This window comes from Helianthus annuus, chromosome 1 (assembly GCF_002127325.2).
Source record: "Helianthus annuus cultivar XRQ/B chromosome 1, HanXRQr2.0-SUNRISE, whole genome shotgun sequence".
NCBI lineage: Eukaryota > Viridiplantae > Streptophyta > Magnoliopsida > Asterales > Asteraceae > Helianthus > Helianthus annuus.
In genome coordinates, this window is record NC_035433.2 from 8,938,445 (window position 1) to 8,955,573 (window position 17,129).

Sequence of the window (17,129 nt, forward strand, 5' to 3'; positions counted from 1 at the left end):
TAGGCTTGTAAACGATCAGATCGTTTAGTGAACTGTTTGTGCACGTTCGGTTCGGCTGAAGGTTCATTTAGAGCACAAATTTTTTTTGTGTATATACATACTAGGTTAAAACCCCGTGTATTACACGGGTTGCATAAATATAATTTTATATAATAAATAATAAAAAGATATATTTTTAAAAAAAATTTATCTATTGCACGTGTTGAATATAAATATAATGTTATATGTAAAAATAGTCATCAAGATTTATCTTTTAAAAGTGAACATTGATATACTATTTACTTATTATAACATTTTACTTTGTTTAATAGTCATCAAGATTTATCTTTTAAAAGTGAACATTGATATACTATTTACTTATTATAACATTTTACTTTGTTTTTTTTTATTTTGCATAAACTTAATTTTATATAATAAATAATAAAAAAATATATATCTTTAAAAAAACTCATGTATTGCACGTGTTTAATAAAATATAATGTCATATGTTAATATATACAGTCGTCAAGATTTATCTTTTAAAAATGAACTTTAATGTACTATTTACTTATCATAATATTTTACTTTGTTAAATATGTATTCTTAACTAACTTTTTGTTTAAAATTATTATTATTATTATTTAATATGATCATAATAAAAATAAACGTTTATATTGGTATCTAACTTTTTTAAAATTATTATTATTATTATTATTATTATTATTATTATTATCTATACTATATAATAAAAGAAACCACTTTAGGGACACTTGTCATTATATTAGGCCATCTCTTACAGATAATTATTATTTTAGTTTAATTTTTTCTAATTAATTATAGATAATCATCCTACTAAATATTATTTAGTTTAATATATTATATTATAGATAACCCTCCTACTAAATATTATTAGTTTAATATCTTATAGATAAATATTATTAGTTTAATTTCAGTGAGTTTTATATAATCATAAATCTTAAGTATAAAACGACTTATTTCACTCTTCCATATTTAGACCATGCATACTTTACTTTGTTATTTCACTTTACTCCATATTTAGACCATATACTCTACTTTAGTTCAATTTCTTTATAGTCTATTCGGTTAACTTTATACTCGGTATTTCATATCCACTTCCCTTTTTGTAGTGTTGTTTGTCACATTTGTAGCGATGGTCATGGATCCATGATATGAAAACAAATTATGTTATCGATTGAAACAACCGAAGATGTGAACATCTATATCTATATTTATACTATATAATTAAAGAAACCAATATGTGACATGTGTCATTCATTGGAGCCACCTATTTTTGGGGGTTTTCGCCTTTCTTTTATATTTATTATTTAGTATATAAATTAGATTTTTTGCTATTATTAGTATTTTTATTATTTATCAAATATATTGATTACTTAAAATTTATATATAAGACTTTATCCAAAATTATATTTATTTAATACACCATTAATCTAAAATTATATTTATTTAATATACTATTAATCTAAAATAACATTTATTTAACTCGTGTAATACATAGAGTTTTTAAAGATTTAACTTTTTTTATTATTTGCTATATAAATTACAATACACGAGGTTCTTAAAAATATATTTTTTTTATTAGTTAATATATAAAATTACATTTATTCAACCAGTGTAATAAATGAGGTTTTTAAAGATATATTGTTTTATTATTTAGTATGTAAAGTAACATTTTTTTCAACCCGTGTAATACACAGGGTAATAATCTAGTTATTATTATATATGATCATAATAAAAACAAATGTTTATCCTTATCTAAATATTTATTCTTATCTAATATTTTTGTTTAAAATTATTATTATTATTTAATATGAGAGATAAATAGGAAAATAAGGTGAGAAAGTACCAGAAAGTGACACGTGTACAAAAAAGATTTTTATTTATTAGTATAAGAAGATTTATTTTTTTAGTTGAATTATTTATTTTATTAATTTAAATTTGAATTATGTTTATTTGGCATTTAATTGTTTAATTTATTTAATGTTAAAAAAAAGTTACAAGGTACTTTAAGGTATGTGTGACCAGTGTTTTATGATTTTAAGATACTTTAAGGTAGATTTGATCTCACAGTGCAAGATTATATTAGCTAGCCTTAGGCTACTTTAGGTTTGTGTCCCTTTCCTCTAATTATAAGAGAGAAAAATACAATAGAATATGTTAGAATGTTAAAAATTATGCTATTAATTAATCTAGATGGGTATAAATTAAATATGTGTGATTTTGGTTTTCTAACTAATTTAAATAAATTAATTAATACATGTAACTTTATTTGTTTAACTAATTTAAACAAATTAATTAATACATGTAACACTTCTATATTAAAAAATTCTGCACGAATTGATTTGGATATATCTTTTTGTTTAAACAAAAAAATGTAAAGTTATTATTAATCTTAAAATTCTTTTTAAAAGATTAATATTCTTGTTGTAAATGATGATTATGTTCTCGGTATTGATATCTTTAATATTTTCTTTATTGAATATCATAGTTAATAGAAGAGATAAGTTAAAAATTTATTAATTAATATTATTATTATTTAATAAGAGAGAAAAAAATAGAAAATAATTACAGGGGCATGAGAAATTGACATATGTCCCAAAAAGATTTTCATTTATTAGTATAGAAAGATTACATAAACAAACACATGTCACGGTTGTGAACGTCTGTTTAAGTACGTTCTTTTACGCTCGTTTATGCTTGTTTTGTTTTGGATCATTTATATATTCATTTAAATTTTTTTAGAAACATTACATTTTAGTCTAGTTTTAGGAAATTAAAATATGAGCCGCTACAATTAGGGCCGTTCAAATCGCTCGACGCTCGCTCGCCGCTCGTTCGGAAACTGCTCGGAAAATGCTCGTTCGATTTGACGCTCGGTTGTAAATGAGCCGCTCTGCTCGGTTCGGTTTGTAAACGAGCCAAGCATGAGCAAAGGTCCGCTCGGCTCGGCTCGGTTCGGCTCGAATAATTATTTAAATTATTATATATATATATATACATATACGTATACACATACATCTATAAACATGTATATACACAAATATAAATTATACATATATATACACACATACACCTATATATATACACATTTACACATACATATATACTTAAATATAAATTAAATTTATAGTTTTATATGTACCAATCTATTAGATTTTGGTCAACTGTATAAATTTACAACTATATCGATACGTACTAGCCCAACTACGCCAATAAAAAATTAAAATCAAAACTAAAAGTTAAACCCTAAACCGATAAACGACAGTCTGTTCATCGCCTCAATGTTTCATGTCGTTACCCTAAGTCGATCGTCTCTTGCTCTCAACGTAATTGTTCGTGCAATATGATCATCGTCTCGTCAGCCACAACATTCTTATTCATGAGAAAAATATTATCCCATGAAATGTGCATGTTTTTAAAGACATAAAAACTTGAGATCCAACATTGTCACTATCTCTCTCAGCAAATTTAATTTGGGAGACACGATTGTCCAAATCGCTCGACGCTCGCTCGGAATTTTTACTGCTCGAAAAATGCTCGCTTGATTTGATGCTCGGATTTAAATGAGCCGCTCCGCTCGGTTCGGTTTGAAAACGAGCCAAGCACGAGCAAAGGTCCGCTCGGTTCGGCTTGGCTCGTGAACAGCCCTAGCTACAATTCAGTCTAGTTTCATCATTCTTTTCAAGCCCCACAAATTGATGCTCATGTTTGGGTGAAGATACAATAGGAAGTTTATTTGGTTAAAAGGCTAGGAAGTGATCTTCACCATCCATTTAGTTAATCAAGAGCTAAGATTAAATGATGGAAATTGAAATGAAGAAAAGAGGCGCGTGAGTTTGTTTAGGGGTATTCTAGTCAATGCAAGACAATAGTTTCTCTCTCCTCCAATTCCCCCCCCCCATTTTTTAAACGTTAATAACTCTTTCATACGACATTATTTTTTTTATAAAAATTGCACCAAAAAAACGAACGTTTTTTTATTTTTAAAACGAGTATATTATTGCTATATTTTCAAAAAAAAATTAAAAACCCAGTTGCGTAAAACGTAATAGAAAAACCCACAGTTACGTAAAACGCAATGAAAAAAAAACCTAAAAATGACATTTTTCTAAAACGCAATGCACAAAAAACACAAAAAAATGTCTTATTTGTAAAACGCAATGGCCAGAAAACACTTAAAAATGACTCATTCTAAAACGCAATTGCCTAAAAAACAAAAGAAAGTGTTCTCTGTAAAACGCAATAGACTGAAAACATCTAAAAAGGTGTTTTACCTAAAACGCAATGCACCAAAAACACTTCAAGAATGTGTTTTTTCTAAAACGCAATGGCCAGAAAACACATAAAAATGTTTTAGTTCTAAAACGCAATTGACTAAAAACACCAAAGAAAGTGTTCTTTCTAAAACGCTTTGAACCATGACAATAGTTTTGTCTGTGCTGTGAATTGTCTGTGCTGTGAACTGTCTGAACCAATGCAGTTTCCAGAGGCAATTTACAGAAAATTAATTTTTCTGATGCATTTTTATTACAACAATTTAATCGAAAAACCCAGATCTTAAAGATCGTAAACCGCAATGACTAAATCAAAAACCCAGATCGTAAAAATGAAATTAAAGAATTTCTTATATGGATCGAAGTGATTTCTTCAACAATTGACGAATTTTGAATGATTGAAACACTTATCAGCGTTCGAATCGAATGGATCGAGTGATTATCTTCAAAATCACCGGAAAAAACGAGATTTTGTATAAAATTAAATTGAGTTTTCTTCAAAAAAAACTGAAGAACACGTTGATCGGGTGTTTGAATCATTGATTGGTGATGAAAATCGCACTATAATGTAGTGATTATTGAGATAGAAATTGAAGGAATGGTTGAAGATGGTGGGTTTTGAAGATGGTGGGTTTTGAAAATGGTGGGTTTTGAAGTTATTGGGTTTTGAAAAGGAAGAAGAAAGAGTTGGATTGACTAAAATACCCTTTTTCTTTATTTTAAATGTTACCACTTGTCCTAATCCTATTGCTTCCTACACTTCCTAGCCAAAATAAACTTCCTATTTGATCTTTTCCCTACTTTTTAATTGGTTATTGCTCGGTTATGTTTGTTCATTTATGTTAGTTTGTTTACGTTCACGAACACACTTACTTTTTTAACGAACAAATCAGAGACCTTATTATCTCTTTGATGAATACGCTCATCTTATTTTTTTTTTGAATTTTTATGATTTTTTAATTTTTTTAAATTTTTCTGATTTTTTTGAATTTTTTAAAATTTTTCTGATTTTTTTTTAAATTTTTCTGTTTTTTTTTTTTTAATTTTTAGTATATCATGACCGAAACCTAATCTGACCGAAACCTATTGTGACATAAACCTATCCTAACCCATTTCTTAATAAACTCATTCTAACCCATATCCAAACCTACCCAACTCATTGCCACCTCTAATAAGACTAGACGAATATTATGTATGACCCATGCCTCCTAGTTTACCTTAGATTTCAAAAGCATCAACAACTAAAGTTGTATCCATATTTTTTAACTCCCCAATATGTTTTCGAATGTGTTTCTCACGCAACCTCTATACTTTTATTTTTAAGGGTTATTAGATTTTATCACGCCCAACTATCATTTTGACGCCCGTCACCTCCAACTTAACACTTAGTGTGTTATATCACCACACCGTTAACTGATCACTAACTTTTGATCATGTTACTACACTTTTTAGGGTGTCATAGGGATTTTGAGAAGGTTTTAGGGATCTTAGGACACCCCCAAAAATATAGTAACATGATCAAAAGTTAGTGATCTGGTGACAGAACACACTCATTGTTATGTTGGGGGTGGTGGACGTCAAAGTGATAATTGGGGGTGGCAACGGCCAATGGCCAATAGTTAAGGGTGATAAAATCCAATAACCCTATTTTTAACACTCGTATGTATTGAAGTTCCTATGTTTAGTGAAGTAAAAGCTTTATTATTCTGCTACCAACGTATATCACTTCCAGGGTACCCAAAGATTCATGATCAACATGTGACAACCCTCACAATTACAGGTACCGTACAAGTAATTAATTTTAATTATGTGCTTAATGACTGTGCTTGATTACAACTGGCAACTTAAACTGCTTTATGATTTTTGGTATCATACATACATATGCATCATACCTCATACAGTCACTCCATTCATTGCATACAAACTTTACTGACATACTTGATGCACATAGCACAGTTAGCACACTGAGCGGATAACTCATAAATATACTGACAGTGCCAACAAATAGACAGACAGTGTTTTGAGGCCCGGTATGGGTTAGGGACAAGGTACTACACTAGTATGATGTGTAGGGAAGTGAGGACCATAAAACTGCGTCACTAGGTGATAGTGTGAGTGCCGGGAAGTGCCTAAAACACACTTTAAGTGCAGAATTCTGCACTTTCAGCAAAAATTCAGCATTTAATATGCTAGTAAGGTGCCAAAAATATGGCAGAATGGTCCTGAATGCTTTCCTAAGTGTTGGGAATTAAAAGTGATACAAAAAGACACATAAAGGACACTATAATGAATAATTAAGCTCTTTAACGGAATGGTATCTAGCCGAACAACCGGACATTACCCGGAACACCAAAAATTTACAAGAAACATTGTTTAATTATTTTTGAGCTAGTTATGATCCCCGAACATCATAACACCCACTAAAAATATCTACTAACTAATATAAGTAACTAATACTTGAATTTAAACAAGGATGTAACCAACTTAGTTAAACCTATGCTAGTACCCCCCCCCCAAACCTATCCCACGGCCCACATGGCCTATATGGAGATCTTATTTGATTTTTGCTTGATCTTGTAAAGATTGCCCAGGTTTGATTGGATCTTGCTTGATTTTGTGGGCAAAATATTGGAAGTAAAAATAATAAGTATGGCCTAAAGATGCTAGAGTTCAATACATTCCACAACATCACACATTTCATCACTCTCTCTCTCCCCTCTCGGCTCACATACAACCGCCACCACCACCACCTTAACTCAATCATCTTCATCCATTTCCAAGCTCCATTCAAGTGTAGGAAGGTGTCTTGAGAAGATGGAAACTTGAAGAACCTCAAGGAGCTTCATTACTTGCTTTCTCACACCATTCTCACCACCATTTTCACTAGAGTTCTTCCCTAGCTTTAAGCTAGTAGTAAGTTGAAGGGGTATGGTCCCAAAAAGCCGCGCAAACCTCCATCAAGGTTGCGCGAGGAACCATACTCCTTATTCAATAAACTTCCTACCACGAGCCTTGCGCAAGTTAGACCAGCTGCTGTTCTACGACGCGCGAGGGATAGCCGACAAGAAGCTCCGATAACAACACTTAGCATACTGAAGGAGCACACAGTCACCTCAAACCCCGCGCAAGTCAGTTACGTGCTCAGCAAGAGTCACACAAGGAAGCAGCGCAAATCTGCTCCAGGTAGTACACAAGGTACAAGTGGCAGAGAAAAAGAGCCAATGAACATCCAGCAGGCTCTGTTCAATCGTGCGCCATGATCGTCTGACGAGAAGTACTCAAGGACGCCTACGTGGCACCAATCAGAGGACGGAGACATCTGTCCCACGATCTCCACTTGTCTGCTGATGGCAGAAGGACGACAGGGCCGACAACAATGACACGTGGCTCCAACCAAGGTGCGCCAGCGCCGAAGAGCTTCTAGAAGCCACTAAACGGTCGACTCCAGTGAGACAAAGAGCATATCCATTATGTTCTCAATTACCGGCCCAAGGCCCATCAGCCCATATCCTCTTACACCTCTCCGGCTATAAATAGAGACCTCACTCCACAGGTTAAACACTCTATTCCCTCTACTCTCACTCTTAGCACTTAATCATCCTTCCAAAGCAGTCGCTTATTCTCACGCCGGAGCCCGGTTAAGAGGGAAACCCCCACATTCCCCTCTTGACGAGTAACGGTGTTCTGTTTTGCAGGATTAAACATCAAGTCGGAGCTCAGATATTTCATTAGAAGATTAACCACTATGGTAGAAGCATAAACCAAACTGATTAGTTGCCTAATTAGTTCAGTGTTTCTTCATTGGCGCCCACCGGTTTTTCTACAACCATTTTCATCTTCTTTTTTCTGAGTTTTCGACATCTCTCTTCCTTCGATCATGGCTGGTCAAGGAATCATTCACGAGTTCGGCTTCGGAGCCAACTCTAATGCGGCGCTGGGCGAAGGAATCCAAAATATCCAAGCCCAGCAAATCGAGGAAATTGGTGAAGTCGAAGTAACCAATACTGGGGGCCCGCGCGGGAGCATCACCCGCATCACTCAGACGGTCACCCCAGGAAATAACGGCGAGGGACCTTCAAACCCAACACCACCTCAGAATGTTTCAGCGTTGCTAGGGCTACCAGAAGGTGAAACTCCAGCCTCATGGTATGCCAAGAATATCGCCACAATCAACGCAGCGTACCAATCTCTGATTGCGCAGCAAGCAGTCTTGACGGCAGAACCATCATTGGTCACTCCTCAAAGTCAGGGGGCACGCCAGATGCCCCCACCGTCAAATCTCCAAGGCAGAATCAACAGGCCACCCCCTACCAGGCGTCTAAGCGTGCATGACACGCGCGACACAAGGGGAGAAACGGAAAGTTAGAACGACTATCCGTCAAACCTTCAAAGAGGTCCTGTTCATAGCCGGCTCACGCCGCGCAACATGAACAACAAATGGGAGGAGACAGACCCGAATGATCCAACTTGGGAAGATGACGAGGGCTCGTTAGTCTTCAACCGCTTGCAGAGGAACCATGAATACTTCAAACCACGACAGCATGTTGGGTACACAGAAGAAGCTGAAAGAGATTTCCTCCTGGCCTACAGGCCAGCGGAAGCTGCGGAGCATTCAAAGTTCATCCCAAAAATCGCACTCGCGCCGCTTTCAAGAGAAAAGTTACCTCCGACTGTCGGGAAGTTCAACGGATTGACTGATCCGGATGACCACGTCAGAACTTTCACCAGCGTAGGTTGCATGGGAGGTTGGAACATGCCTATGTGGTGTCACTTGTTTATTCAAACCCTTACCGGGGCTGCTCGCGCCTGGTTCGACAGCCTTCCACCAGGGAAGATTAAATCATGGGTAGATTTCAAGACACAGTTTTTGAGCTACTTCAGCCAACAACGACGCTACCAGCGCGACACAGCCGAAGTAGAGGACATCTGGCGAAGAGATGGCGAAGGCCTGGAAGATTTTATCACCCGTTTTAACAAAGAATGTTTAGAGATAGGCGGCGTAAGCGAACAACTCATGCGTTGTCACTTCAAGAAAGCCATCCGCTATGATAGTCTCATCAGAACTATCACGGGCAAAGACGGAATGCCAAAAGAATGGGATAAACTCATGGAAGCCGCAAAAATCGTTGCACAAACAGAGGAATCACTCGCTGGAAAAAAGAGCCATTATTCTGAAGATCGATTCTCCAGAGGGAACACGCGCGACAACAACAGGCGCAACAAATACAAGGACAACGATTGGAAGTCTGGGAGATCAAGGGGCCACGATGAAAGGCCGCGCTATAGAGAAGACGCGCATGAAACAATCGACAGAATCGGTTACAGGAAAGCAGTCAAGGATGATAATCGTGATAAGCACTGGACCCCGCTCATCAAAACGCCAAAAGAGGTGTTAATGACGGAGAACCACTATTTCAAGGCTCCCAGGCCTATGACAAACAAGAAGGGCAAGACCCCAACTTGTACTGTGACTTCCATAAAGACTCAGGGCACCTGACCGATGACTGCTATAGTCTGCGTCAAGAAATTGAGAAAGCGCTAAAAAGCGGAAAGCTAAGTCACTTGGTGAAGAACGTGCGCAAAGAAACTCGTCAGCTCCATCGCCACGATGAGGGAAATCTCAAGAAAGTCCGACGCTTAGAGACCCACATGGTCAACGGACCAAGATACAGTGCGAAAGAAAAAGGAAAGCGCCCCCACGAGCCCTCATGGCAAGAGCAGCAGGTCATTTTCCCGGTAGTGCGCGGCGGTCCTCGCGCCACACGACCCGTCGTCATTACCGGCATTATCGGCCACTATGAAACGGAGTACGTATTCATTGATCCAGGAAGTACGGCTGACATCATCTATGACAGTGCTTTAATCAGTTTGATGAAGAGGACAAAGCGAGACTCGAGCCAGTTGATTATCCTTTGTCCGAATTTTGCAACGAGATGGTTTTCCCACTTGGTCAGATCAGCTTCCCCGTCACGCTCTCTGACGGGAAACATTCAAGAACAACAAATGTAAATTTCATGGTGATGCCTGTCAAATCGAGGCATGATGTATTGATTGGGAGGGAAACCCAAGGCGAGCTGAACATGGTGACTTCCACCCCCCATTCAGCGATAGGGTTCCCAACCAAGACGGGAGTGGCAATTATCTATGCCAAGAAGGAAGTGATGTCAACCGAAGAATTGCACCCAACAAAAGCAGCGAAGGTCTCAACAACTGAGCCAGAAAAGTGGGTATTAAACCGTAAATATCCAAAGCAAACAGTGGCAATTGGCCACGCCATTTCGTCAGATATCAGAACGCATTTAAAACAACTACTGTTCAGAAATATGGATATCTTTGCCTGGACCCCGGCAGACATGACCGGTGCCCCGCGCAACATAACCGAGCATTGCCTAAACACCTACCCCTCTGTTGAACCAAAGGTCCAAAGAAGGCGCAGCTTAGGGGCAGACAAAACAAAGGCAATGAATGAACAAGTATGCGAGCTGCTCAAAGCTGGAATTTTGCGAGAAGTACGTTATCAGAGTTGGGTCGCAAACCCGGTAATGGTGGAAAAATCAAACGGTGGATGGCGAATGTGCGTGGACTATACTGATCTCAACAAGGCATGCCCTAAGGATTGCTATTCTTTGCCTGAGATCGACAAAAAGATAGACTCCCTCGCGCCGTACAGATGGAAATGTTTCTTGGATTGCTACAAGGGGTATCATCAAGTTCAAATGAAGCTCGAGGATGAAGACAAGACAGCTTTCCATACTGATCTCGGGATTTTTTGCTACACAAAGATGCCATTCTCAAAAACGCTGGTGCCACATACCAGCGCTTGATGGATAAGACCTTTGCAGGAGATGTCGGAAAACATATCGAAGTTTACATCGATGATCTAGTGGTCAAAAGTCCCGAAGAGAACCAAATGTTGAAGGACATCGAAAAGACGTTCAATTCTTTGCGCAGTGTAAATATGAAGTTGAATCCAACCAAGTGCTCTTTTGGCATGGAAGAAGGGAAGTTTTTAGGCTTCATAGTCACAAACGGCGGCTTTAAAGTGAATCCAGAAAAAGTCCAGGCAATAGAGCGAATGCCATCGCCGCGAACAATCAAAGAGATGCAACGGTTGGCCGGCCGCCTGGCCGCGCTTAACCGCTTTCTATCAAATCACGCTGCGAAGTCGTACCCTTTTATCAGTACTCTGCGCAACTGTGTGAAGAAACAAGAGTTCAAATGGACCCCCGAGGCAGAGAAAGCTTTTCAGCAAATGAATGAATGTTTGATTGAGCTCCCTACCCTGACTGCCCCGTTTGAAAAAGAGCCACTCATACTGTAGTTATCTTCTTCAGATAAGGCAGTAGGGTCGGTATTACTGGTGGAGAGAAATGGAATCCAAACTCCAATTTATTACGTCAGCAGGGTACTCACTGACCCGGAAACAAGATATTCCACGATGGAAAAATTGGTGCTTGCGCTGCTACACGCCTCCCGAAGGCTGCGCAGATATTTTACAGGGCATGTGATCACCGTGCTTATAAATTTCCACATTGGCACGATATTCAAAAACCAGAAACATCCGGGCGATTAGCAAAATGGGCCATCGAGTTGGGGGGCCACAACATTTTGTACAGGCCGCGCCCAGCCATCAAAGGCCAAGTCCTAGCTAACTTCATCACAGAAGTCGCAATTGATAAAATCAAAGAATGTGAGCTGGTGGAGACTCCCGAAAAAGACGTGACAAATGAGACTTGGATGCTTTATATTGATGGGGCCTCAAATGAGGACGGCGCGGGAGCCGGATTGCGCCTCGTGAGCCCCGAAAATCATGAAGTCACTTACGCCATCAAGTTGGATTTTAAAAACACCAACAACGAGGCGGAATACGAAACATTTCTGGCAGGCTTACGCCTCGCCATCAAAATGGGAGCTAAAAATTTACGAGCACACGTTGATTCACTCCTGATAGCCAGCCAAGTTAACGGTATATACGATGCAAAGGGCGAAGTTATGGCCCTATATCTAGAGCAGGCGAAAGAATTGCTTCAACAGTTCCAGTCTCACAAGGTAATCCACATCAACCGCTCTGAAAACAAACCAGCGGATGCGTTGAGCAAGCTCGCTTCAACCTTCTTTCAACATCTTGCTAAAGATGTAAGAATCGAAGTACTCAAGAATCCATCAGTCCTGCTACGACAAGTCAACGTGATCGAGCTAGGGCAACCGTCTTGGATGACCCCTATAATTCAATATTTGCAAGAAGGGATACTCCCTGAGAACAAAGCAGAGGCGAGAAAAATTCAAAACAAGGCCCTGCATTACGAAATGAACGGTGGTATCCTATACCGAAAATCCTTCTTCGGACCATTGCTGCGCTGTGTGGACCCCCAAGATGCGAATTACCTGATCAGGGAGATCCACGAAGGGATCTGCGGCATCCATGCAGGTCCACGCATGGTTGTCGCGAAGATTATGAACGTCAGATATTACTGGCCAGGGATGCATGTCGATGCCCTGAAGGAGCTGCGCAAGTGCGATTCCTGTCAGCTACACTCTCCAAAAACCCTGCGCCCCAAAAACGATCTTATCCCTGTATCCACTGCTTGGCCTTTTCAGCAGTGGGGAATTGACATGGTGGGACCCTTCCCAGAGGCTCCTGGCACTGTCAAATTTATAATAGTGGCCGTCGATTACTTCACGAAGTGGGTGGAGGCCAAAGCTCTCGCTTCATTACAGCTATGATGGTGCGCAAGTTCATTTGGGAACACATCATCTGCAGATTTGGCCTACCACTCAAGATTGTAACTGACAACGGCACCAACTTTGCGTCTGAAGACCTCCAGAAATGGATGAAAGAGATGAAAATCGAACACACTTTCTCCCACGTTGCACGTCCTCAAGGCAATGGGCAGGTGGAAAGCGTGAACAAGTGTATCGTCGATGGGATAAAGGCCCGACTGGGCACAAAGCGAAGAGGCTGGGTGGATGAGCTCCCGAGTATCTTATGGGCTCACCGAATCATGCCAAAAACAAGTACCGGCGAAACCCCTTTTAGCCTAGTCTATGGCTCAGAAGCGGTTATCCCGGCGGAAGTTGGCCTGCCCTCCCCGCGCTTGACAGCAGTCAACGCAATCGACAACGAGGCAGAGCGACGTCTTGACTTGGATTTGCTAGAAGAAAGGCGCGAAATCGCGCGAATCAGAGAAGCCAAGTACAAAACACAACTGGAAAGGTACTACAACGCAAGAGTCCGCATCTGTACCTTCACTCCAGGAGAATATGTCTTCCGAGACAACGAAGGCGTCAAATGCTGAACGCCCAGGGAAACTAGCACCCAAATGGGAAGGCCCATACTTGGTTCACGAAGTGCTAGGCAAAGGGGCTTACAAGTTACGCACCCTAGATGGTCACATCATACCGCGAACGTGGAATGCGCAACAACTGCGCAAATGCTATAGGTAATTACTATCGGCCTTGGGCCTTTTACTTTCCTATGTTGGCTACACGCCCTTTACAATTACTGTATGTTGGCCTAAGCGCCTGTTTCCAAGACAATGAAAGCATACGACATGTTTTCCATTACTTCTTTCGTTACAAATGCATGTTAAACTTTTGATTAGCACGAAAACACTCCAGTAACTTAAGCCCTCAAACGGGAACGCCTCCAAGGTCCTCCGCGAACAAAGCGCGAGACCAGGCAATTGCACTCACATGGGAGACACTTCCATTTATTCGAGCTAACTTAGCCAAAGTTTCTAACAACAGTGCAATAATTGTAACGGGAAAGAACAAATAACATTCATTCAATCTAAAACAAGCGCGACCGCGCAAAAGTTTACATTCAAAATAAACAAAAAATTACAAGGCACAAAGCCTGCCGACAGAACCTACTCAAATTCATCACTACCATCACGTTGATCGCCTTCATCACCGTCATCACCATCGTTTCCACCATCATCATCATCGTTTCCACCGTCATCACCATCGTTTCCACCATCATCACCAGCTAGCTCCTCCTCATCTGATAGTTCAACAGTTATCGGTGGGTCGAGAATGGCCTTGAGGCGATGACACCAGTCGTCATGCTCTAAAGCCTTCGCGACTAAGTCCATCACAGGCAGTGATAGGTTATCATAAGCATCTTCAGCACGTGTCAACTTGGCACTAGCCTGGTTAGTCACCGAGCAATGACTCACGTCAAACTCCTGTCCGAACATCTCTTCAACATGTTGCGCACATTCCAGATACCTTCCTCGATGACCAACTGCGCGCGCGGCATCGGTCAAAGCAGCAACAGCGCGATCTAGTTCTCCAGCATTAAGGACAGAGTTGGCAACCTAAAAGGGAAAATGCACATTAAAAACAACTCCTTAACACAACTTCCAAAGGACAAAAAAAATAGCATACCAGCACTACTCCGCGGTTCCGCATCCATTCGGCCTCAGAGACAAGCGTATCCACGATGCCTTGAGCTTCAGAATAGTTAGTCTGCGCTACATTGAGGGCGGCAGTACTAACATCACGCGCTTCCTCAGCAGTGGCAGCCTTAACTTTCTCTGCTGCAAGATCGATTTCCAAGGATTCGCATTTATCAACCTGATCATTCAGGCGGCGTTTTAGTTCAGCGATCTCGACATCCTTGGCATGCAGATCCTTGTCTTTGCTCGACAGCTGCAACTTCACATCAGCCAACTCAACCTAAAAAGCAACAAACGACTTAGGCTATTCTGCAAACAGAGCACAGAAGGGTATAAGTTTTACGAACCTGAATCTGCTCCTTAGCAGCCTGTGCAGCTTGCGCATCCTCGACCTTCGCAGTCAACTCAACAACCTTGGCTTCAAGATCGACAATCTTGTTACGAGCCGCGAACGCGCGTTCATTGTCTTTCTCACATATGCGCTTGAACTCGGCTTTCTCCTTAGCCAGTTGCTGCTCAGCAGCTTGAAGTTTGTTTTTCAGGCCCTCACGCCCCCATTCCTCTGCTTTCTTGTCAGCATCGAACTTTGCCTTCTCTTCATCAAAAGCGGCTTTTGACTTCTCAAACTCGTTAATGCGCTTCAACATTCGCTCGCGGTAACTCTCCCAATCCGCCCGCTCCCTAACCATCGTTCGCCACTCACGAACTATTTGATGATTAGCGGCGCGAGTATTGGCCTCCCCGATCACATAAGTACGATATAGCCCTTCATGAGTCTTCGCCCTCTGCCGATTGACCTCACCAGGAGTAAAGGAATTTAGGAACCAATCACGGCAAGGACCGAACTCCTGAAAGGTGTCCCTTTGCTTCAAACCCCAGGGAGCTTGGTGAGGGGCATTACCACGTTCCTCTTCAGTATAACTTTTATAATAGATATCACCAAGGGTATCCTTCACCCCAATAACTTGTGGGTTGTAACCCCCAGCCCCACCAGAGCTCGCGCCGCTAGAAACATACCGGCCCGACCCCCTGGCAGAAGTTACCTTGGTGCGATCAGGGACCTCAGTATGCGTGGGGTGGATAGGTTTCTCAAACTCAGGCTTTTTTCTCCTCTCTTGATGAGGCTTCTCAGGCCCCGTGGTGATCACAAACTCCTGATCATCGTTGCCCTTTTCTACAGCTTTCTTCCTCTCCTTCTCCTTCTCCATATCAGCGGCTTTCTTCCTCTTCGCCTCCTCAGCCTTTTTATCTTCCTCAGCTTTCTTCTTCTTCTTCTCTTCCTCAACCTTCTTCCGACGCCCCTCAACCTTTCTTTTCTCTTCAGCAGCCTTTGCTTTATCCCCCTCGGCAACATTTTTCTCCTTGGCAGACTCAACCCCAACAGTCGTGGAAGATTTAATGGTAATCTTTGGCCTCTTTGGCTCTGGCTCGGTAAACTTAACACCCTTCTCAGGGGTAGTCTTCTTGGTCTCTGCAGAAACCAAGTGGTTAAGAAAGGAAAGTAACGAGAGGAAGAGAGGGTAAGAATTTACCCGGAGAGAATTTATAGAGAGAACGCAAGTTGCTTGTTTTCCCAATCAAGGGAATCGCACCAGCTACCGACGCAGAAGCCACACCAGTGGTGGTCTCGCTTCTAGTTCTTTTTCTACTGATCAGCTTTTCAGTAACCTCCTCGTCTTCTTCCTCTTCTTCATCTTCCTCATGCGCAGCAGTAGAGGGAGTAGCACCAGCATCAGGGTTACGAGAACCCGCGCTACCAGAGCTCTTTGAACCACCGCTCCAGTCTTCTTCTCGGCTGCACGCGACAAGCCTTCAAGTGAATCACTAATTATCACATAATCTTTTAAGTTACTCTGACGAAGGCGAAGAGTACCTTTACCAGCAGCACCAGCGGTTGCGCGACTACTCCCAGCCCCCTTACTCCCTTACTGGTCACCTCAGGATTCAAGTTGCCTACCTTCTTCTTCCTCAAAGGTTTTTTCTTCTTATCTTCAGGGTCAATGCCCAGGTCGCGCAACACACCTGCAAAGATGTTAGACCACGGACTTAGCTCTCCGTTCGAAGACCCTACAGACTTCTCGCTGGAAAGATAGACAACCTCTTTCCCAGCAGAAGTCACAAAGCGCAAAGGACGAGGTTTAGGTATTTGCGTACCTTCGGTTGCAGTAGGCGGCGAGGCAAATGCATCAGCAACCGGGTACATGAAATTACCCCTAATCTGGTGGTACCAATACTCCTCCCTAGCCTGGAGGGGGCGCACACTCATAGAACCACCAAAGGTGGGAAATACAGCTTGAAACAGTTGTGCCTCTACACAACAAAGCACGTAAATAAAACAAGAGTTACGAAACAAGAAGTCAAAAAGGCTTAAGTAAATTAATAACCTCTATCGTTGAAAATCAGAACCGGAACATCTTTACTATCAGCTGGCCATTGG

General features: G+C 40.6%; 1 protein-coding gene across 1 annotated transcript in view; it reads left to right on the plus strand.

Moving 5' to 3' along the window:
- Window positions 1-17,129, plus strand: part of LOC110863700 — a 53,956-nt gene that overhangs the window by 14,286 nt on the left and 22,541 nt on the right. The window lies entirely within an intron of this gene.